At 44.9% G+C, this 23861-nt stretch overlaps 1 long non-coding RNA gene across 1 annotated transcript; it reads left to right on the top strand.

The window, feature by feature from the left end:
* Nucleotides 1-9428: 9428 nt before the first annotated feature.
* On the top strand, nt 9429-22127 carry LOC141220407 (uncharacterized). Its single transcript, XR_012288671.1, has 3 exons — nt 9429-9596; nt 20950-21024; nt 22008-22127. It is a non-coding gene; the product is annotated as an uncharacterized lncRNA (long non-coding RNA).
* Nucleotides 22128-23861: the final 1734 nt, after the last annotated feature.

Raw genomic sequence — 23861 nt, 5'->3', positions numbered from 1 at the left:
ATATTTAGTAGATCCTCCTTTTGCAAAAATAAGAGCCTCTAGTCGCTTCCTGTAGCTTTTAATGAGTTCCTGGATCCTGGATGAAGGTATATTTGACCATTCCTCTTTACAAAACAATTCCAGTTCAGTTAAGTTTGATGGTCGTCGAGCATGGACAGCCCTCTTCAAATGATCCCACAGATGTTCAATGATATTCAGGTCTGGGGACTGGGATGGCCATTCCAGAACATTGTAATTGTTCCTCTGCATGAATACCTGAGTAGATTTGGAGCGGTGTTTTGGATCATTGTCTTGCTGAAAGATCCATCCCCTGCGTAACTTCAACTTTGTCACTGATTCTTGAACATTATTGTCAAGAATCTGCTGATTCTGAGTGGAATCCATGCGTCCCTCAACTTTAACAAGATTCCTGGTGCCGGCATTTGCCACACAGCCCCAAAGCATGATGGAACCTCCACCAAATTTTACTGTGGGTAGCAAGTGTTTTTCTTGGAATGCTGTGTTCTTTTGCCGCCATGCATAACGCCTTTTTGTATGACCAAACAACTCTATCTTGGTTTCATCAGTCCACAGGACCTTCTTCCAAAAAGAAATTGGCTTCTCCAAATGTGCTTTTGCATACCTCAGCCGACTCTGTGGCGTGCTTGCCGAAACGGCTTCTTTCGCATCACTCTCCCATACAGCTTCTCCTTGTGCAAAGTGCGTTGTATAGTTGACCGATGCACAGTGACACCATCTGCAGCAAGTTGATGCTGCAGCTCTCGGGAGGTGGTCTGAGGATCGTCCTTGACTGATCTCACCAGTAGTGTTGAGCGATACCTTCCGATATCAGGAAATATCGGATCGGATTGGATCAGGCCGATTCCCAAAAAGTATTGGACATCGCCGATTCCGATACCGGAAACCAATTCAAGTCAATGGGACACAAATATCGGAATGAAAATAAACCCTTTCTTTCCTTGTAGGTTAATTCTACATGAAGGAAAACAACTAACAATAATGTAGAATGTATTGGGGGAGGTGGTTGCCCAAATCGATGGGAACAGTGCACAGTGAAACATGAAAAGCCGGCAATTCAGCAGCGGCATACACCGGTACCCGACAATTTATAACAGAAAGAATAGAGCTTCACACATAGATTAGATAGATAGAAACATGTCAGTCACATATATATGAAGTACAGTGACAGTGTTGCTTACTGTACTTGTCATTTAGTGTAAAGGATTTATTAAAAAAAATATTAGTGTTTTCATGCACCGTCTCTTTAAAAAAGCCGGCTGGCAATTCAGCAGCGGTACCCGACAATTTAGAATAGAAAGAATAGAGAATCACACATAGATTAGATAGATAGAAACATGTCAGTCACATATATATGAAGTACAGTGACAGTGTTGATTACTGTACTTGTCATTTAGTGTTAAAATAAAGGATTTATTAAAAAAAAAATTGGCGTGGGGTTCCCCCTAATTTTAGGCTCTAGCGGAGGTTAAGCAGACGGCTGGGGCAGATGTTTGAAGCCTGGGAAGGGGGTAATACCCACGGAGCTTCCCAGGCTACTAATATCAGCTCCCAGCTGAATACCTAGCCTTTACTAGCTATTAAAATGGGGGACCCCCCCAAAAAAATGACGTGGGGTCCCCCCTATTTTAATAGCTAGCAAAGGCTAGGCAGACAGCTGGGGGCTGATATTAATAGCCCAGGAAGGGTGCCATGAATATTGGCCCCCTCCCAGGCTAGAAACACCAGCCGTCAGCCGCCCCAGAAATGGCGCATCCATAGGATGCGCCAATTCTGGCACTTAGCCTCGCTCTTCCCACTGTCCTGGTGCGGTGGCGGTGCGGTAATAGGGCTGGGGTTGATGTCAGCTTATAATGCCAGCTGACACCAAGCCCAGGTTAGTAATGGAGAGGCGTCTATAAGACAGCCCCATTACTAACCCCATAGTCAAAGGTACAAAAAAACACAAACACCCAGAATAAAGTCCTTTAATTGAAATAAAGACACATCCAGACACGGATGAGCGCAAGCATGCCTGCGCTTCTCAGTGTCTGCGGCATGTCAGGCTGGATGGCAGCTTTAGGCTGCGATCCAGCCTGTCATCTCTATGTAGCAGAGCCCGAAATTCATGGGGTCATGCCAATATTAGACATGACCGCCATGAATTTCTAGTAAAGTATTTAAAAAAACACAACACCCAGAATAAAGTCCTTTAATTGAAATAAACACACAATTTTTTAATGTTCTAAATTAAACCATACTTACCGTCACGCCCATTCCAGCTGAAGCCAACGATCTCCTGCAATAAAAGTAAAATAATAAAGCAACATCATCCTTACCTCCCTATGGTTCCCAGCTCTGCTACATTCACATGACAGACTGGATCGCAGCAGAAAGCTGCCATCCAGCCTGTCATCCCGCAGACACTGAGAAGCGCAGGCATGCTTGCGCTCCTCAGTGTCTGGCTGTGACAGCATCCAGATGAGCCGAGGTCATGTACAATGAACTCAGCTCACCTCATGCACGTCACTGACAGCATGGGAAAATTATCCTGCGCTTGCCATCAGCGCAGGAGAATTCTCTCACGCTTACCGCATGCGCAGGAGAATTTTCCCACGCTGTCAGTGACGTGCATGAGGTGAGCTGAGTTCATTGTACATGACCTCGGCTCATCTGGATGCCGTCACAGCCAGACACTGAGGAGCGCAAGCATGCCTGCGCTTCTCAGTGTCTGCGGCATGACAAGCTGGATGGCAGCTTTCTGCAGCTATCCAGCCTGTCATCTCGATGTAGCAGAGCTGGAGCTATCCTGGGAACCATGGAAAGGTAAGGATGATGTTGGTTTATTATTTTACTTTTATTGCAGGAGATCGTTGGCTTCAGCTGGAATGGGCGATACAGTAAGTATGGTTTAATTTAGAACAATAAAGAATTGTGTCTTTATTTCAATTAAAGGACTTTATTCTGGGTGTATGTGTTTTTTTTTAACTTTGACTATGGGGTTAGTAATGGGGGTGTCTTATAGACGCCTCTCCATTACAAACCTGGGCTTGATGTCAGCTGGCATTATAAGCTGACATCAACCCCAGCCCTATTACCCCACTGCCACCGGTACAGGGCAAATACATATACTATAAAAAATCCATCGTAATGTAGGACCGACACGGTCCGTTCTGTGAGAATCACAATAGCTCAGTGGCCATGTGCACTATCATTAAGTGACCCACCTACCCATACTAGAGTCCAAGTAAATGTACGAGCATAGAAGTTAAAGTTGTCCAGGGAAATAATACTGGTCTATGGTAAACAGTTCATTGAATAGTCACCAAATAGTTAGGCATCAAACTATCCACAAGAGATAGATGTATGGACAATTAATTCATACATGGACACAGGACCTTATGGTGTGGGAGCACACAGAAGGGCCACACGTCCACCCCAACGCGCTGCCTTCTTCAGGTGGCGTAAAGCATCTCAGCAGGTGTGTCTCTTTAAATGATAGCCCAGCCAATGGGTGAAGATGGGAGGACCATGGGTGACGCATGTAGCGTCGCGGTTGCCGGGTCGACCCGTGACGTCAGTGTCAAGCGGCGGATCACGCGGAAGTCACGTGGGCCCATGTGACTCCGCAGGTCCTTGCAGGTAGACGCCGAAGACCCAGCCCGCAAAGCGCATGCGTACAGGTCCTATCAGCCCCAAACACTATCCCAGTGCTCAAAGAATGCAATGCATAACCACATAAACGGCATACCCCCCAATGTTACATGTCACCTTTACCACAACTCATACAATGCGGTCTGAAGGTCAGTTTAACAATACATTTAGATCTGGATAGTAATACATTATCATATACAACGCAATATATCATATATGTTATAATTAATAGAAAAGTTTCATACATTAACCAACCCAATGACAACATGTACATACTTTATAATGTCTTCATTCACATAAATATAGATAGTTAACATATCAGTGTACAGACAATAGCTCACATATAATAAAAATGACATACATCACAACCACTACAGTCCTCACACCTAAACCATCCATACATGTAAAGCAGTCACTATGGGGTCCAAAATATATATATAGGCTTGCACTACATCCCACAAGAATGTAAGTGTCCCTATAGGGGAACGTGTGTGCACCCACCAATATAGACAAAATATCATGGACAGGAGGTGTCCACGCTGGGCACTACAAAACCCCAAATGAGTCCGTACATGACCCGACCTGGACACCCCCTGCACTACATAAGACACATGGCCAAACTGCAATGGATAAGCTCTCGTACAATGGGTACAAAAAAATCACAGTATCAACGGGTCAGGAAACCAATCGATGCACAGTAAGGCACTTGTCATTCCTGGATCAAGTGAATTTTCCTCTCCACCCATGGTCGAATATAAAGGGCATCAGAAGAGATGTAACTAGGCCACATCCATCCCAAGAAGATTTAGCAACAAATATAGATGGATACACGCTGTGAAAAATAAAATCAAAATTAAGAACAATTTAAAAACAATATAGATGTATGTTGCAGGCAGAGAGCGATCAGAGAAAAGGGAGAAAATTGAGGTTCTCGTTCAATCCATTTGGATGTACCGTACCTAAATTCCAAATCCATCGTGACTCTAATTGAGCTAAACGCTGACTAAGTTTTCCTCCACGAATTCTATACTTAAGTGAATCAATCCCTCTAATATTTAATAGGGAACTATCACAGCCATGACATAGCTTGAAGTGTCTTGGTATTGTCCTGAGTGTGGAAGTGTCCACGCAGTCGGTGGCTGCCAAAATACCCAACACATTTTCCCTTACTCTCACTTTCAGTTGGTGCGTAGTTAGGCCAATATAAATTAGTCCACAAGGACAAGTGGCATAATAGATGACATAGCGTGAGGTACAGGTGATGCGGCTCCTGATTCCATATATCTTAGTGCCAGCTGCATTAGTGAAAGTATTCACTCTTTCCACATTAGGGCAGGCAACACATCGACCGCAAGGAAAACTTCCACACACAGGACTTGAGGCACCCAAAATTGTAGTCACGGATTCAGTCTGGTAATGACTATGTATTAATTGGTCCCGTAGATTTTTCGAGCGACGTACAGTGATAGATGGACGATCAGGAAGAATTTTTGACAGCGTGGGATCTGTCAATAAAAAGCATTCCCTCATACGTCCAAACTGCCCATGGTAATTTTGTTATAAATCTCACTTTGTCCTCCATCTTAGGGCTCTTTTTTTATATAATAATTCATGTTGACTAGAGTATTTGGCACGATGATATGCTCTTTTTACAATGCGTTTGCTGTAGCCCCTCTCGTAGAATCTATTTTTCAGGTCTTCTGACTGTCTAACAAATTTTATGTCATCAGAGCAAATCCTAAGCAAACGTAGGAATTGGCCTGTTGGTACAGCCTGAATCATATGAGGGGGATGAGAGGATGTCGCATGGAGTAGCATATTTGTGGAAGTGTCTTTCCTATAGATACTAGTCTGTAAGAAATTATTTCGATCCCTGGTAAGGGTCACATCTAAGAAATTAATTACATTTCTATCCCACGTATATGTGATAAAAATGTTCATATCATTCTTATTGAAGGATTCCATGAACTCAAATAAAGCTTCAACAGTGCCCTGCCAGATCAGCAGGATGTCATCAATGTACCGCGTCCACAGAGGGACGCAGTCCATTGATGCCCGCCGATCCAGCAGGGAGAGGTCCCTCTCCCACAGCCCCAGGAAAAGATTAGCATAAGCCGGGGAAAATGCTGCCCCGATGGCAGTACCCTGGAGCCCAGTATTGCTAAACTGACCTTCAGATCGCATTGTATGAGTTGTGGTAAAGGTGACATGTAACATTGGGGGGTATGCCGTTTATGTGGTTATGCATTGCATTCTTTGAGCACTGGGATAGTGTTTGGGGCCGATAGGACCAGTACGCATGCGCTTCGCGGGCTGGCACAGCGCCCCGTGGTCTTTGGTGTCCACCTGCAAGGACCTGCGGAGTCACATGGGCCCACGTGACTTCCGCGTGATCCGCCGCATGACGCCGACGTCACGGGTCGACCCGGCAACCGCGACGCTACATGCGTCACCCATGGTCCTCCCATCGTCACCCATTGGCTGGGCTATCATTTAAAGAGACACACCTCCTGAGATGGTTTACGCCGCCTGAAGAAGGCAGCGCCAAAACGCACGTTGGGGTGGACGCGTGGCCCTTCTGTGAGCTCTCACACCATAAGGTCCTGTGTCCAGGTATGAATTAATTGTCCATACATCTATCTCTTGTGGATAGTTTGATGCCTAACTATTTGGTGACTATTCAATGAACTGTTTACCATAGACCAGTATTATTTTCCTGGACAACTTTAACTGCTATGCTCGTATATTTACTTGAACTCTAGTATGGCTAGGTGGGTCACTTAATGATAGTGCACATGGCCACTGAGCTGTTGTGATTCTCACAGAACGGACCGCGTCGGTCCTACATTACGATGGATTTTTTATAGTGTATGTATTTACACAATTTCTGTCAAGCATGTGTATTGCATTTTGCATTTTATATTTATACAATAAAATTTGTTTTTTATATTGAGAAACATTCTTTTGGGTGATCTTGATCGCTTTGTTCTTCTATGAGTCTACACGACCGATAAAGCAGCCACAGCCGGTGACTGAGAAGAATCTGTGACTTCTCTGCATTTAGTGGTCACTACTCACCTGGTCGGTTATATGTAGGAATCTCCTCTTTACACCGCTCATCACCCCTCACATATGTCTCTGTAGTATTAATATGGGTCAGATCTTCACCCTGAAACAAATATTGTAAGAATCACAGACAGATGGAGAAGTCCCATCTATGATCAGCTCTAATCCTGCCATCTCCACTGTTCTCATTACACAAGTATAAAACATATAATACTGGTGGATAAAACAAGACTGAGCACAAGACCTTCACAGCCATCTACACATCATAGGGGAGATCTCATGACACCTTATCTCCATCTACCTGATGATCCTGAGGAACATTGGGATCTTCTTGTTTACAGTCCTGTGGAAGAAGAGGACGGGGACATCTCTCTGGTGTTGTCCTCTTACTGGATAGATCTGGAGGAAACACATACAGGAACTGAATTCATTCTTTACATACAGATAATTATAGGCCGTGTGTATTTAGTCCTGTCTATTACCTGATGATGTCAGGGGCTGGGGAACCTCCATGACGTCCTTGTACAGATCTTTGTGTCCTTCTAAATACTCCCACTCTTCCATGGAGAAATAGACAGCGACATCCTGACACCTTATAGGAACCTGACACATACAATGATACCGTCATCCCCCGATCCTTTCATAGCGTTACTGTATAATGTCCCAGCAGTCCCAGCAGTGTCACCTCTCCAGTCAGCAGCTCAATCATCTTGCAGGTAAGTTCTAGGATCTTCTGGTCATTGATGTCCTCATGTATCAGGGGGTGAGATGGAGGCCCCGTGATTGGGCTCAGAGGTCTCTCCCTTCCCTCAGACACAGGGTCCTGACAGCGCCCACTAGAGGTCTTCTTCACTACTGTGTAATCCTGGTTATGGAGAGACACATTGATAAATCGCACTACAGACATTTCCAGAGTCCTCACCTCTCCAGTTCTGTCCATCTGTTATTCCCATATATAAGAATGATGTAATGTGACGTCATCAGAATCTCTCACCTCTCCAGTAAGCCGGAAGAGGATCTCTAGGGTGAGGTGTAATATCCTCTCCGCCATCTTGTCTCTGTCCATATCCATATTTGATGGGTAAATAAGGAAAATTCTCTTATATAGAAGATCTTCACTGAGAGGATCTGATATGGTAGAGACCTAAATGAGAAGAAGATGAGCCTATGTAACATCATAAAAATCCTGTGTAATAATACAATTACTGGAGACAATGAGGGAAACATATGAGGAGATTTATTATTTTACAGTATTTAGTTTTCTTCTTTACATCTCGTCTCTTTTATGGACACTGGATTAGCAATACTGCAGGAGATATTCATTACACGACATGAGAAGTAATTACTTCATGATGAGGACGACATCTTCATTTTCTACTACGGCTCTAGAAACATAGTTAGCCAGAGTCCGTCACTGACTACATCACCACCGGTCGTCTATATGAATGTTTCCCGTCTTCCCCGGACTGAAATCTTCTATCACTTTAGATCTGATGTCTGATTCACACACAGAAGTTTGAGGCATTTATAAAGCTTATTTGTTTGCACAAACACCGAGGGCAGAAATGATTTGATACCAAAGTCTCCATGTACAGTGTTTTATGGGGTTTATTTCTGGCCTTAGGCTTTCCTATATTACAAGAGAAACACCAGAAAAAAGTAGATATTATTGGCATCAACAATTCTTGTAAAAAGAAAAGAACATGCAAAAACCAAAGAACACATTTTGTTACTTTTTAACACGTTAAACATTTGTTGTAAAAAAAATGAACTCTTTTGGGCACCAGAACATAGATTTTCACTGCAGGGATGGCACAGGTGCGGCAGCAACAAAAACCCTGGTAGTTTAACCACTTGCTGCTGTCAAATGCAAACATGGCATCTAATAAGGTTTGACAGAATTCAACTAAATGCCTCTCCTCCCCCAAGTACTCGATTGTATGGGGCTACTTAGTTACTATGATACTTAAATGACTAATAATGGTGTCTGGGCCTGCAATGTATGAAAGTCTACTATGCCAGACCAGAGACAGCTTCCAATAAGTTACCTTTTATCACCCCCTATTCACATTAGACTAAAGTTGCATGAAAGCACTGATTTCGGGGGGGTTGGTCGACTATATCATTTATTTGGGGGCCTTCCGACCTATGATGTCAGGGCAGAGAAGGATTTGGCATCCTGAATTTCAGAGACTAATCCGTTTGCTCTTTCTGTAGAGGAGTCTGCAGCCGACTCTATTATACAGACCATAGGAAATTTGAACATTTGTGTGTATAGGGGAGTTATGAGAGATAGCCGTCTGCCAAATGACCATTCAACAAACACTTATCTCATGTGTATGGGGTCGTTAATATTACACTGACAGGCAGTTGTTATAGCAGAAGATGAGGCGCCTCAAGTCAAAAGCCCCATCTATGCTATATAAGTCTGAAAGTTACTTTAGGTCAAAAGAAAAACACCAGCTATGAATGTTCCTTCTTGAATCAATAATGCGTCCTTGCCAGTCATCAGAATGTATCTGATTTAATGTGTCTAATTCAATGTGTCCGATTGAATGTTTCAACACAAGCACGAGAATAGAAGTTAGTCTTTGTGTGCTAAAATTATATAATCAAACCATATATGGTAAATCCGTTTCCTGCCTTCAGGGTGGATATAAAACCTATGCTTTGTAATAAAGTTTAGAGCTTGTTTGACACACATCCTGTCCTGTGTCTCACTCTCCGATATCGTAATCCAAAGGATAGAAGACTCAGAATGCAGTGACCACAGCTGGCGCCTCGAACAGGGACCTTGAGTTAATCTACCCAAGGGTGCTCGACCGGTCCGAGACGTGGGACGAGTGAAGCTCTCTGTTGGTGATATATACAGCGCTGAGGTAAGAATAACTGTTATATTCTACCTAATTATATCACTGCATAGAAGAGACTCCCTCACCCCCAAGCGGTCGGCTCCCAGGTAATTCAACAGATTGTTGTCTGGCTCAGGTCCCTTTGAACCAGTAGAATCTCCCTCAGATAAATTGACAGTCCTGCCTTCTATCCTTTGGAGAATTTAAGAATGAAAGTATGGATCCAATGATTATGTTGTGGATGTGTCCCGGGATTGATGTTTTTGGTCTGTTTTTCTGGCTGGCGTATAAGTCCTAGAGAGGCTAGTAGTGGAATGGTTCAGAAACCTTTATGGCCCATTGTCTATAGACGGAGTGAGCCGTCTTTCTTTTTGACGAAGAAGAAGCCTGCTCCCGCCGGGGAGGTAGATTTCCGGATAAATCCCCGGGCCAGATTCTCCTCAATATATTCAGACATGGACCGGGTCTCAGCAGCGGACAAAGGGTAAATACGCCCACGGGGAGGAGTAGCGCCGGGTATCAGGTCGATTGGGCAATCGTATGGTCTATGAGGGGGTAATGTCTCTGCTTCTCTTTTATTAAAGACATCCGCATAAGACCAATAGGGAACCTGCAGGCCGGGTAGATTGGCTGGGGTAGGAGAAGGACGGGCAGGAAGAACGGGAACTAAACAAGTCTTATGGCAGTCCTCTCCCCAGCGAAGGACTTCTCCGGTCTGCCAATCAAGCACGGGTGCATGTTTCTGGAGCCAAGGTAGGCCTTGCAAGAGGGCGTGAGAGAGTCCAGGCAGAACATGGAAGAAGATGCTCTCAGAGTGCAGCATTCCCACCTGCAGAGTTATGGATTCGGTGATGAGTTGAATGGGATGCGGTAAGAGACCCCGATCCACGGAGGCGACAGATAAGGGTACAGCCAGGGGTTTGGTGGGAATGTGGTATTTCTCTACCAGGGATAGAGAAATGAGATTTCCGGCAGCTCCTGAGTCAAGTTGAGCTAGTTCACAGAAACTGTTCTCCCCGCAGATGATAGAGACCGACAGCATCAGAGATGGAGTGGGTTTACTCTTGTCTAGGACGACCTCTCTGAGCGATCCTAGACACAGGCGTTTCCCGACCTCTCCGGGCAGGAACGGATCCGGTGCTCCTTACTGCCACAGTAGAAGCAGCTCCCCTCGGCACGGCGTAATTCTTGATGGGTTTTGACCATCTTGGCCTGGTCGACCTGCATAGGCTCGGGTGAGTGCGCCTGAGGAGTAACGGAGGAACGGAGGAAGTGACGGGTTTCTGAAAGGTAGGGGCAAGGCGTGGAAACCTCCTCTCACGGGTGACCTCTTTGGTGCGCTCCTGGAACTGGATGTCAATCCGGGTGGCGAGTGTTATTAAGTCGTCGAGAGTGGTAGGAATGTCCCAACCGGCGAGTTCATCTTTAATACGGCCGGACAGACCCTCCCAGAAGACGGACACCAGGGCGTCGTTATCCCAGGCAAGCTCCGAAGCAAGGGTACGGAACCGTATGGCATATTGGCCCACGGTGCGACTTCCTTGACGGAGGTGTAGCAGAGATGAGGTGGATGTGGTCTTCCATCCTGGTTCGACGAAGACTTTCCGGAAAGCCGTGAGAAAGGCTGGCAGGTTGGACACCAGGGAATCTCCTCTCTCCCATAGAGGATTTAGCCAAGCCAGCGCCTCCCCCGTGAGATGGGACATGATGAAGACTACTTTGGCTCGGTCGGTGGAAAACTGGTGTGCCAAAAGTTCGAAGTGCAGAGTGCACTGGTTAGTGAAGCCCCGTGCTGAGACGGGGACCGGGAAGGGATGCTATGGTATTGATGGGCAGCGGCGGTGCCGGGGTAGTAAGTGTGCGAGTGGAAGCAGCTCCCGATGAGACAGTCAGTGTGTCCAGGCGAGAGTTAACACTACGCAGGTGACTCAGGATGGACTCCTGTTGGGACCTCTGACGGGAAAGTTCATGACATAGGTCCGAGAGCAAGGGAGCTTGGGTGCCACCGGGTTCCATGGCCCGAGCAAACTGTAACGGGTCTGGGAGGTGGAACCTCTGAGCTACTATACAAAGGGCAGTCCTTGTAAGGAAGCGGGTGGCTCACAGGGAAGGCGGGTAGGTAGACACTGCAAGTGACAAGGACAGTCTCAGGGTAGAAGGGCAGGGCGGTCACTGCAAGTGACGGGGACAGTCTCTTGACAGGCAGGTGGTCACGGCAAGTGACGGGGACAGTCTCTTGACAGGCGGGTGGTCACGGCGAGTGACAACAGGGTAAGAGTCTCTGGGCAGGCAGGGGGTCACGGCAAGTGACGGCAGAGCCTCCAGGTAGGCTAGCAGGCAGGTAGCAGGTGAGCGCTCCCAGGTGAGCGAGTAAGAGTCTGTGGACAGGCAGGTGGTCACAGCAAGTGACGGATAAGCCTCCAGGTAGGCTAGCAGGCAGGTAGCAGATGAGCGCTCCCAGGTGAGCGAGTAAGAGTCTCTGTACAGGCAGGTGGTCACAGCAAGTGACTGCTAAGCCTCCAGGTAGGCTAGCAGGCAGGTAGCAGGAGAGCACTCCCAGGTGAGCGGGTGAGAGTCTCTGGACAGGCAGGTGGTCACAGCAAGTGACGGCTAAGCCTCCAGGTAGGCTAGCAGGCGGGTAGCAGGTGAGCGCTCCCAGGTGAGCGCTCCCAGGTGAGCGGTAAGAGTCTCTGGACAGGCAGGCAGGTATCTGGCAGGTAGTTCCTGGTCCGCAGGCGGACTGATCCATAGACAGACTGGCAGGTGCTGGTAGGCAGACTGTCGGACCACAGGATTGCAAGCAGGTAGACAGAAATCAGGCAGATATCAGGCAGGTATCAGGCAACGGGACCTGAGGGCTGAAGCAGAGTTGAAAGGCTTTGCAACAACAGAGCTCGGGCACCTCCATTTTGGAGGAGGTGCCTTATATATGGTGAGGTCCTCCGGCCATTGACCGGGGACTCCTTAAGACTGCGCGCACGCCCTAAGCACGTTGACCAGGAAGCAGCGTGCGCTGCCAGCAGAGCGGGAGGAAGACGCCGGGCACGGAGCGGAGAGGTGAGGGGAACGGCGTCCCTGCCTAGCAGGAGGCAGGGACGCCGACGCTACAGTCGTCAAGTGATTGTAGCAGCCGTCACGTGATTGTGGCAGCCGTCATGTGATTGTGGCAGCCGTCACGTGATTGTGGCAGCCGTCACGTGCTGGTATAACACGCTGCAATTAGAAATGGGAATCGGCACAGGAGTCACAATATAAAGTCATTGCTGGTAGTAACACAAGAATCCAACAAGCCGAGTGTCCACACGTCGTCCAACAGCCCAACATGGATGATGAGAAGCTGTGGGACGTCACATAATCCGCGATATTCAGGCAGAGAACACAAACCGCAATGTGCTGCCACCGACATCTTCATCAGCTCAGGAGGAGGCGACTGTGGAAGAACATCACTGTTTTGTTTTCCCCCCTGAATATCGTGGATTATTAGATGACTGATGTTCTGCTACTTTTTCTTTTTGAAGTTGTCTACACACATAATGGCTGCAGAGGACTGAGAGAAAGTCCACAGGGAACAAAACAGAAGTCGGGAACAGAAGGGGAGACGAGGGCTGAGCCACTTACACAGACAGAAAGCGGAGGAGGACATGTTATTACTCCAGGATCTGCTCCATTCATTCCCTATGTGGCATCCAAGCGCTGAGCTCGGCTTTTTCCAGAGCCCCATAGAGAATGAATGGAGCTGCAGTTGTTCCCTGACTTTCCGTTCCTTCCCGAGCAGACGATGGTTCGCAGTGGTCAGACCCCACGATCAGTAAGTGATCACTGAGCCTGTGGATAAGTGATAACTAAAGTTGACAAATCCCCAGGCCCGGATGGGATACACCCGCGAGTACTGCAGGAATTAAGTAACGTCATAGATAGATCATTATTTTTAATCTTTAAAGATTCCATAATAACAGAGTCTGTACCACAGGACTGGCGTATAGCAAATGTGGTGCCAATATTCAAAAAGGGGACAAAAACCGAACTTGGAAATTATAGGCCGGTAAGCTTAACCTCTACTGTGGGTAAAATCCTAGAGGGTTTCCTAAGAGATGCTATAATAGAGTATCTGAAGAAGAATAACCTCATGACCCTCTATACAAGTCATTAGTGCGACCACACTTAGAATACTGTGTTCAGTTCTGGTCTCCGGTGTATAAGAAAGACATAGCTGAACTAGAGAGGGTGCTGAGAAGAGCGACAAAGCTTATTAGAGGACTGGGGGGTCTGCAATACCAAGACAGGTTATTACACTTGGGGTTATTTACTGTGGAAAAACGAAGGCTTAGGGGTGATCTTATTACTATGTACAAGTATATGAGGGGACAGTACAAAGACCTTTCTACTGATCTTTTTACTCTGAGGCCAGAGACGGGGACAAGGGGGCATCTTCTCCGTCTGGAGGAAAGAAGGTTTAATCATAATCACAGACGGGGATTCTTTACTGTAAGAGCAGTGAGACTATGGAGCTCTCTGCCGCATGATGTTGTAATGAGTGATTCACTAATAAAATTTAAGAAGGGCATGGATGCCTTTCTTGAAAAGTATAATATTACAGGTTATATATACTAGATTCCTTGATAGGGCGTTGATCCAGGGAACTAGTCTGATTGTCGTATGGAGTCGGGAAGGATTTTTTTTCCCCAATGTGGAGCTTAGTGTTTGCCACAGGGTTTTTTTTTGCCTTCCTCTGGATCAACATGTTAGGCTATGGGTTGAACTAGATGGACTTAGTCTTCCTTCAACCTTAAAAACTATGTTACTATGTATGTAACTTGTAATCTTCAGACATCCCCTCTAAGCAATGGCGCACGCCAGCAGTGAAGGCGGGTACAGGGAAGACTTTACCTCTGGGGGCCACATATAGGGCATGTGAGGGGTGGACACTTCCCGTATTCACCATTACTGAGCCCCCGCTCTGTACCGCTCTTATCTGAGTGCAGGAGACACAGCAGTCACTAATCAGCCACTCTCCGGCACTTGCAGCTGTCCGAGCTCTGCTGTGCCTGTTAGGGGTGAAGTTCGGGTCCTAGGAGGCAGCGACTATGCAGCCTGCAAAGCAGATCACAGCCCGGGTACCGCGTCTCCGGATAAATCTCCACCTTGTGAGCTGCTTCTTGTGCAGCAGCCCCATGCAAGTCGCTCCGCTCTCCTCAGCCAGCTCCTGCTGAAGACTGAGCTCCTCTGCCCAATCTAGGAGCCCAATAGCCCTGATCACACCAGTGGTAGCCCAGTGCTGCTGGGGGGGGGGGCAGGGCTAGATCCGATTTACAGATAGCAAACTAATCAGCCCTAGATATTTCTAATAGCTGCAGAGCAGGCGACATAACTCTGACCGGTGTCCTCATAGACCTCTCCTCAGCCGGGGTCTAATAAGAGCAGTAAAATGGCCGTCATGGGGTCCATTGTTAGATCTCGGCTGCCATAGAAACTCATCGGCACCATGATCGCGCCTCCCTCTCTGGTCTTAAATGCCTAAATGCTGTGAAAGCCACTGACTGTGTCATATAAGGGGTTAAGCTGCCAGGATCAGGGTTGGCTCCACTTCTGGCGCCTGAGGCAGGAGCAGGACTGTGTTATACCGCCACACGACTGCCGCAGATCTTGTAAGAGCCCTGACTGCACCTGCCTGATGATAATGTGTCCTATAACGCGGGTCCTGGTACCAGACTGCCCTTTACATATTAATCACTAGCTGGGAACCAGTTACTTACAGGTTCTAGTTTCTGATGTGTTTCCAGGACCTGTAGTTATCAACATTTTACCCTTAAGGCCCAGTTATAATATTACTGCAACACTCTCACTACATATGAGCGTCCTGTACCTGTATACCTGCCCTGTGTGCGGCACAAAAGTATATAACAAAATGTGTGTACACAAATACCTATCTCCTGAATGGTATTACTGCTAGATCTCCTGTACATAGAAATATGAGGTTCTTAGCGCACACTTTGAGCAAATTGTGCGAGCCCATCTGCCAACGTCAAGGCGACCTCTTCAGATGGGTCCCTACACTAACACTACACTAACTTACTAACTGGGACCACCATTTTTAATGTTTATTATTACTGTACTAATGCAATCAATTGTACCTGTTATAATTCATTTTTTTAATTAGTTTTATAATTTTTTATTACTCTTGTGTTTATGATAATGGTATTACTAAAATCCCTATACTTAGTGTTGATCCAGAAGAAGGCAAAAACCCCAGGACACCTTCAGTCAATTTGTGTCACAGGGGAAAAATTCCTTCTTGACCCCGAGAAAAGGCGATCAGTCCTAGGACCCTGGATCAAATCTAATAATTTTATTACTAGTTATTAATAATTCTTATTAATATTACACAACTAACTGTACTGCTACTGTAGTTATTAGTATTTTAATTTAGGTTTTTGTACTTTTTATAGATTATATATTATTTATGTCCTGCTATCTTATTACTTTGCTATTCTAACTTTTCTATAACTACTTAAAATAATCAAAACAACACTATAATTATTTTTATATTCTTACTATTATTAACATCCTGCTATCTTATTACAGTATTATTCTACTTTCCTATCACTACTAATACTACCCTATACCTAGAGTGTTGATCCAGAAGAAGGCAAAAACCCCAGGACACCTTCAGCCAATTTGTGTCACTGGGGAAAAATTCCTTCTTGACCCCGAGAAAAGGCGATCAGTCCTAGGACCCTGGATCACACTGCTATTCTACCTACTACTATTACTACTGTTATTTTATTACTATTTTATTTATTTCTTACTATTATCACTAGTATTATTACTCTTATTACACTAATACTGATACACTACCACTATATTACACTATCCTGCTGTTATTTGGTGGTCTTATACCTACCAGCCGGTATTGCCGTATGTGATGTTATCGGCAGAGAGGTTCCAGCAGGATGGTCCACATGATGTTCCTCTTTCCTCTCAAATACCGGTTGATGTACTGGCGGAAGTTGGTCTGGTTCTCCTTCTTCCTTCTTGTTGTTGGGATCGGTTGTCTTCTTTTCTGGCCTTTGGCCGTCACTTCCTCCCTAGGGATCTTGATGTGGAGTTTCATCTTCTTTGCTTTCTCTTCTTTCTCTTCTTCCTCTTCTTCCTCTTCATCCAGGTAGGCGCACAGTTCTTTTAGTGTCTTCTGTCTTAAATCCATGATGTCCAGCTTTATCTTCTTTGCTGCTTTCTCCTCTTCTTCCTTCTCTTCTTCCTCGTCTTCCTCTTCATCCAGGTACTTGCGCCGTTCTTTTAGTTCCTTGCGCCTTTCTTCCCTCTTCCTTTTCTCCCTGGCTTTATACTCTTCGATGCATCTTCTTTGGGCAATGGGGTTGGTCGGCATAAGGCGCTGGAAGAGAAGAGATGAAGTTAGGAGGCTACAAGGAAGATCCGAATACACAGCTACCTTATAGAAGAGGCCGTAGCGTTGCCCTGAGTCGTCTCACTGACCTCCTTCTTGTAGAGGGGAGAAGGGAGAAACTTCACACAATATGCCAGTCTCCTCAGCTGTTCCTCAGGACTGATGTAATCTGCAGAAAACACAACCAGATATTAGGAGCAATCCTCACCGTACAAAGAGGACGTATGTATGTGAAGACTGTCAGAAGGAGCTCACTGATGGATTCTCAGTTAACTAGTTCTGCAGCCAGCAATAGACAGTACAGCACAGAGGGTACAGGAGGCAAACTGTGCACAATTTTCAATAAAACTCAGAAAAATATTTACCACCAAGTATATGCATTAAAGGAAAGAAAATGTCCCCACAGATGAGTCTGTTTAATGAAAGCCCCAGAAAGCCATGTAAGAAGAGTATAGAGAACGGTGAGTGAGTGATGGATACTACCGGGTCCAACGCTGGCAGAATACTCCATCCCCATGGTGTCCGCTGATATCTTCTCTTGTAGAAATGTCTCCAAAATCTATAAAACCTCAGGAGGCGTCAGCGGAGGGTTTGGGGATTGGCTGATATTTCTTTGCTCTTAGAAACATTGGCTATAAATAATTCGGGGGCTCTGCTGGGGAAAGGGCAAATTGGGAAATGTGTAGGATATTTACTGTTCTGTATCTGAGCTTCATTAAAGGGGAATTATCAGATGGAACAAGTCATCCCCTTATCCCTGGGCTCGGTGACGACTGATAGATCAGTGGGGTCCGACCGCGGGAAACTCCAGCAATCACCAAAAAAGGGCAGTGACCCCCATTAGAAGTGACGGCTGGATCCTTCCAGATGGGAGCTGTGATGAGTGTGGCGCCCCCCACTGGTGTCTCAGCGTATCATGTGTTGGGGAATAATGACTTCTCCTCTGGTAAATGGGCTGATTGCTGTCAGTTGTGGTCGCTGAGTGCGTGTGATGGGATGTGGCTGCGTCCATTATATTATATCACGTCTTATACCTATAATCTCTCGCTGATCGCAGGTCTCTGTCTTCACACTCAGATCAGATGGAACAAACTGACCACATAGGAGGTTTTTTTTTTTTTTTCAAATTCAAACCAAGCAATCCTATTGGCTGAGTATGACTGTCGTTACCATGGTGACAGAATTTTAAAGGGACAGAACATTAATAATGTATAATAGTGTATTTTATGACATATTTCACATAATAGTGGCTGATATATGGACCTGTACAGATAATATGTGGGCGCACACTTCTATAACTCCTCATATTTTTCATACAGCAATTTGGTGGTGCTGCAGAGATATTTTGGGCGTAATATAACTTGTGCTGGCAATTGATCATCTATAAAGTAGTCTGGTAATGTATGTAATGGTCCTAAGATTGTGCTTTTATGTTCAATATAAATCTAAATATTAATCAGACGTCACTCCCTGCTATTTGAAGGGTTTTTGTCCCTTTCCCTATGTCAGAGTAGTGTCACATATAGCTCGGATACGCTGCAGCCTTCAGAACAATGAGGTCCGTTGTGGCTTTCCCCTGCACATTCGGCCATTATATAAGTGACGGCAGCTGCGTTGTGTCCCTGCACGGCTGATAGCGTCGCTGTGCAGGGATTCAGTATGGTGGAGCTGCGGCTCTTTTCTTTTATGGGTCGATACAAGTCTTGTTCAGACATATAAATCTGCCTTGATTACATTGTAGAAAAGAAGGGTGACATTACAGGAGTTCCATCCATTCTCAGTGTAAGATCAGTGGGGTCGGACCCCCGGCACCAGGGAGTATACAGAAGGGGCTTGGGAATGTCTTACTTTAGTGGTCTTGTAAGCTCCTCATCCCACACTTTTCCTGTATAGGACATATAGCGTTTCTGTATACATAACTCTTATGTAAAAACAACATCCTCCATGCACATTTCTGTAGGTTGCCTGATGGTTCAGGTGTATTTACATCATTTTTTTCTACTGCCCGACCTAACAGCGTTCGCTTGCTCTTTTAGCAATCCAATTGTATAGTTTCACATTTGGGGCGATTGTGTCGGCAGCAGGTTCATTGTGGGGTTATATAATGGGCACTATTTTTATAGGCTTATTTGGATATTAATGCCTTTGTGAATAGATACTTTGCTGCTACCTTGCTCTTTATTATATTGTGGTGGGCCGTCTGTAGTCATATATTGAGATTTTCTGTGACTAGTCGGGCATATATATGTGAGGATTAACCATATCAGTACCTTGCAATGGTTTTGTTATTCATTGGCGCAATTGTTGCTTTTTAGTTGTTTTTTTTTAACATGTCTTGTATGTTTAGTCTTTAATAAAATTCTATATTTTTGCTATTCCTTGGTGATCGCTGTCATTGCATCCTTTCTTTCTCCTTGTTTCTTTGCATCTCTATTATGTAGCTGCAGGGTTAGGGACGGCCGGTTCCTTGCAGGAATAGTTATCAGGACGGGTGCGGTTTCTGCTGTAATAACTCATTCATGTGACCCATCAGTCATCACCCGATCAGCCGGGCAATGCTCAGCACAGGCCGCGTCATCCCACTTCTCTACATCTATTATATAGACACTCCACAACTGCTCCTTCTCTTCAGAATTCAGAAAGATTTTTATTTTTTTTTATTTATTTTTTTATTTCCGCAGCCATGCAGTGACGCTAGGTAGGTGCAGAGCTAAAGGGAAACCCACCTCAGAAGAAAATTCTAGGGTCCTGATCACTAGAGATGAGAGCTTAAAGGGAATCTGTCACTAGGTTTTTGCCATATATTCCGAGAGCAGCATGATGAAGAGACAGAGACCCTGATTCCAGCGATGTGTCACTTTCTGGGCTGCTTGCTGGTATTTTGATAAAATCTTTGTTTTATCAGTAGGAGGTTGTGACTAGAAGACTAGTAAACCTGCAACCAGGTATCCCTCATTTTTCAGGAGTGGTCCAAATTAAATAAAAAAGCGGTCTATAGGGTGCTAAAAGAATGAACACTAGAAGTGAAAAAAATTTTAGGACTAAAAAATAAATTTAATGAGCCCTTTCCACAAAGCGTTTCGATAGTGAACTATCTTCCTCAGGTGGTACATGGCACGCTTTTTCTCCCTTTCTCTTTTCTCATTTTTCACAAGGTCTGTATAGCAGCCTTCTGCCTATGCACAGTGTACACAGAAAGCTGCCAATCAGTGGTGCAGCCAGTTATACGGAGCTCAGCATTCAGAGCACTGCTAGATCTGCAGCAGATAAAACTAAAATGTATCAAAACTGCAGCGAAATAAGGGACACATTTCTGGAATCAGGTTTCTGCCCTTACATCATGCAGATGGGATAGCAAAACCTGGTGGCAGATTCCATTTTAGAGCCATCGGATATTACCTTGTGACCTCTCAAAGGGGAACTTGATGTCTAGGATGGTTATTATTTTATGTCATGTGTCTCTTGCTGCGGGATAACTTGTATGTAATGTGTTGTATGTTAGGTCTATGAACAGTACAAGTCCTTCAGTATAGGGTTACCTGAGAAGCGTACCCAGCATGAAGCAGGACTTGTATTATGTTTTGTCAGGGATGATTAATGTCTGAGTGCTTTATGCTGCGTTCTGCAGTCATCTCTCTGCCATCCTCCGTACACCCATCGCCATCCTGTTCTCACACTTCTTTATTTGGCTTTTTTCTTGTGGTCGTAATATGGAGCATGTTGTATCCATAAAGCGGTCAGATTTGCCGGACCTCACGCTGTTCTGCCGAATCAGACCTAGATCATTATTGGGGGCTGGGGCACCTCCAATTCAAGACGGTAGACAAATCGTGTCTTGTGAGACTGCACGCTCCAGCACCCACAATACTGGAGCATCGGTTAGGTTTACACATATCCACCTGTTGTGTTTTCTTTTGGGACACAGCAGTTTGTAGAATTGTCATCATTAATGTTTTCTTTTTTTTATCTTTCCAGTATTACTGAAATTCAGAAAGATGTGGAGTACAGACTGCCAATCACCTTTAAGAACTTCACCATCAGCATCAATATGTAAGTGACACGGGGTGCTATTGTCTTAGTTGAGAGATTACGTTGCATTTGTTGGGGTTATTAAATGTGAACCTAATGGGAATTAAAGGGATTGTCCTCTACTTTGATATTGATAACATCAGCATTGGGTATCAATATCAAATCGATGGGGTTCTGACAGCCCCCCAGAGAGGGAGCCGCATGCTCCTATTCACTTGTGAAGATGGCCCCCACTGATTCCATATTAATGACCTATCCAATGGGTAAGTGATCAATATCAAGGTAGTGGGCAACCCCTTAAAGAAAGCAGACCATATTAGGTACTTCTAGAATATCATTGTCCCATGCTGTTGATAGACCCCACCGCGTGTAATCGGTACCCTACAATGACTTGTCATCCATAGTCATGTCTTGTAGCACTGGAGCCATTAAATGATGTTGCTTGGCGGCTCATGACGTCACTATAGATGATGTGTATTAATGCAAGTTGTTTAATTGCTACTAATAAGAAATCACTTTAAATCAATATGGAGGCTTATAGGGTCCTCTCAGCTTCCTTTTACATATGGAAGTAGTGGTAGAACAGTATCGTCGATTGTCCCTCCCCAGAAAAATTATCCTTTTTTTTTTTGCAGAGCTCCGATGTGCCAGTCAAAAGGAAATGGAGTGTCTGCAGATTGGTGCGGGAGTGCAGAGGGGCGTGTCCGTGCACTTGAAAGGAGCTGTCTAAGTGCAGTGATACGCCCCAGTGCACTTCCAGACGGATTTGCAGATGTTTTCCACACTAGATTTGTCATGATGGACTCATCAGATCTCTTATAACACCATTACGATCATATGTCAAGGTGCTGACGTCCCTTTATGCCTTACGCTACGTGCCACCTAAATGGATTTTCCATTGAGATGAGATGAGGGTGTTGGGTATTTTCCCCGGACCTGTCACGTTTCTGTAGGCTGCAGTCATGTATCCCGCGTCTTGCTCTAATACTTTGTTTTTATTGCAGTTTACTTCCGCCACAATTTCCTCAAGACAAACCTCTCATCACAGTCTTTCCACCGATAAGACATCACCTGGTGGACAAGCAAGGCCCCAATGTCACCTGTCCTTTACTACATAATGTAAGGAGACTTGGGAGATTTTGAGCACTGGACTTAGGAATGTTGTAATTTAACCTTTCAATGACTGAGGTGTTTTTTTTATAAAGTGGATCTGTGTGGTCTCCTGACACATCTGTTTTAGTAATCTTATAAACCCTATAAAATCACAAATGTGCAGAATTTGTGTTTCAGACCACTGTGCAGTGCCTTTGAAGGCTATGTTCACACATTGCGTTTTTTTCAGCGTTTTTTTAATGCAAATTTTCAGCTGTGTTTTACAGTACAAGCAAAGTCTATGAGATTTCAGAAATCTCCTGCTCACACCCTGGTTTTTGTATGATCAGTATTTTGTGATTTGCATTGTTTTTTGCTGAATAGAGCACGTCACTTCTTTCAGTGTATTTCACCCATTGAAAGTAATGTGTAGTGAAAAAACGCCTAGTGTGAACATAGCCTTACATCTAATTGACAATGGGGTGTTACCTTACTCCTTGTCCATGTCTAATCAGTTTGGACAGTAGGCATAATCACTACGACCAGGGGCCTGGCAGTGGCCAGTTGTCAATGTATCCACACATTTCCAGAAGATTGGCACAACGCAGAGGACCTGGGAAGAAGAGATGCCACGGTATTGTTAGTTCATAGGGAATACACCTCTTTATTTTGGTAGATGAGGTCTTTGTCAAACACATCTTCAGCAGAGGAGAACGAAATGAAAGGATTAATGTATGTGTTAATGACCCAGTTCTGCGTGTGCTCTACGTAAAATGTGGCTGCAGATGGCTGTGCGGCATCGACACGTGAGGTTTGGGAGCCCCCTTACATCTAATGGGTGGGGGTCTTACATTGAGGTCCCCACTTCAGACATTTCTGATATTTCCAGTGAATTTTCCAAGGAAGTTTCAGATAAAAATACCATAAGAAAATGTGGTCAACCTTGTTTTAGTTTTTTTTTTTTTTAATATATAAGATTTTTAGTTATAGTCTTTGTTATGTTCACATAGAAGACCGGTGGGTTTTTTCTTTTTTAGTAACAAAGTATATACAGTGGGGAAAATAAGTATTGGATACACTGACGATTTTGCAAGTTTTCCCACCTACAAAGAATGGAGAGGGCTGTAATTTTTATCGTAGGTACACTTCACCTGTGAGAGACAGAATCTAAAAATAAAAAACAGAAAATAACATTTTATAATTTTTACATACTTATTTCATGCAATTATGCAAATTAATTATTTGATACAATAGAAAAACAGATCTTAATATTTGGTATGGAAACCTTTGTTTGCAATTACAGAGGTCAGTCGTTTCCTGTAGTTCTTGACCAAGTTTGCAGACACTGCAGCAGGAATTTTGGACCACTCCTCCATACAGATCTTCTCCAGATCTTTCAAGTTTCGGGACTGTTGCTGGGTGCAGTTGTCATGTCCCCTTTGCAGAAAAGCACGCCCAAAGTATAAGGTTTCCCCCAGCATGCTTCTCAGTTGGGACGGTGTTCTTGGGGTTGTACTCATCCTTCTTCTTTCTCCAAAGACGGCAAGTGTAGTTGATACCAAAAAGTCCTATTTTGGTCTCATCTGACCACATGACCCTCTCCCATGCCTCCTCTGGATCACCCAGTTGGTCATTGGCGAACTTCAAACGGGCCTGGACATGTGCTGGCGTGAGCAGGGGACCTTGCGTGCCCTGCAGGAGTTTAATCCATGACGGCATAGTGTGTTACTAATGGTAATGTTTGAGACTGTAGTCTCGGCTCTCTC

The sequence above is a fragment of the Phyllobates terribilis genome, unplaced genomic scaffold (genome assembly GCF_046119375.1).
Source record: "Phyllobates terribilis strain yellow unplaced genomic scaffold, ASM4611937v1 Scaffold_292__1_contigs__length_2399606, whole genome shotgun sequence".
Lineage (NCBI taxonomy): Eukaryota > Metazoa > Chordata > Amphibia > Anura > Dendrobatidae > Phyllobates > Phyllobates terribilis.
The sequence above is the reverse complement of the archived record's forward strand: the minus strand, read 5'-3'. Positions and strand labels throughout refer to the sequence as shown.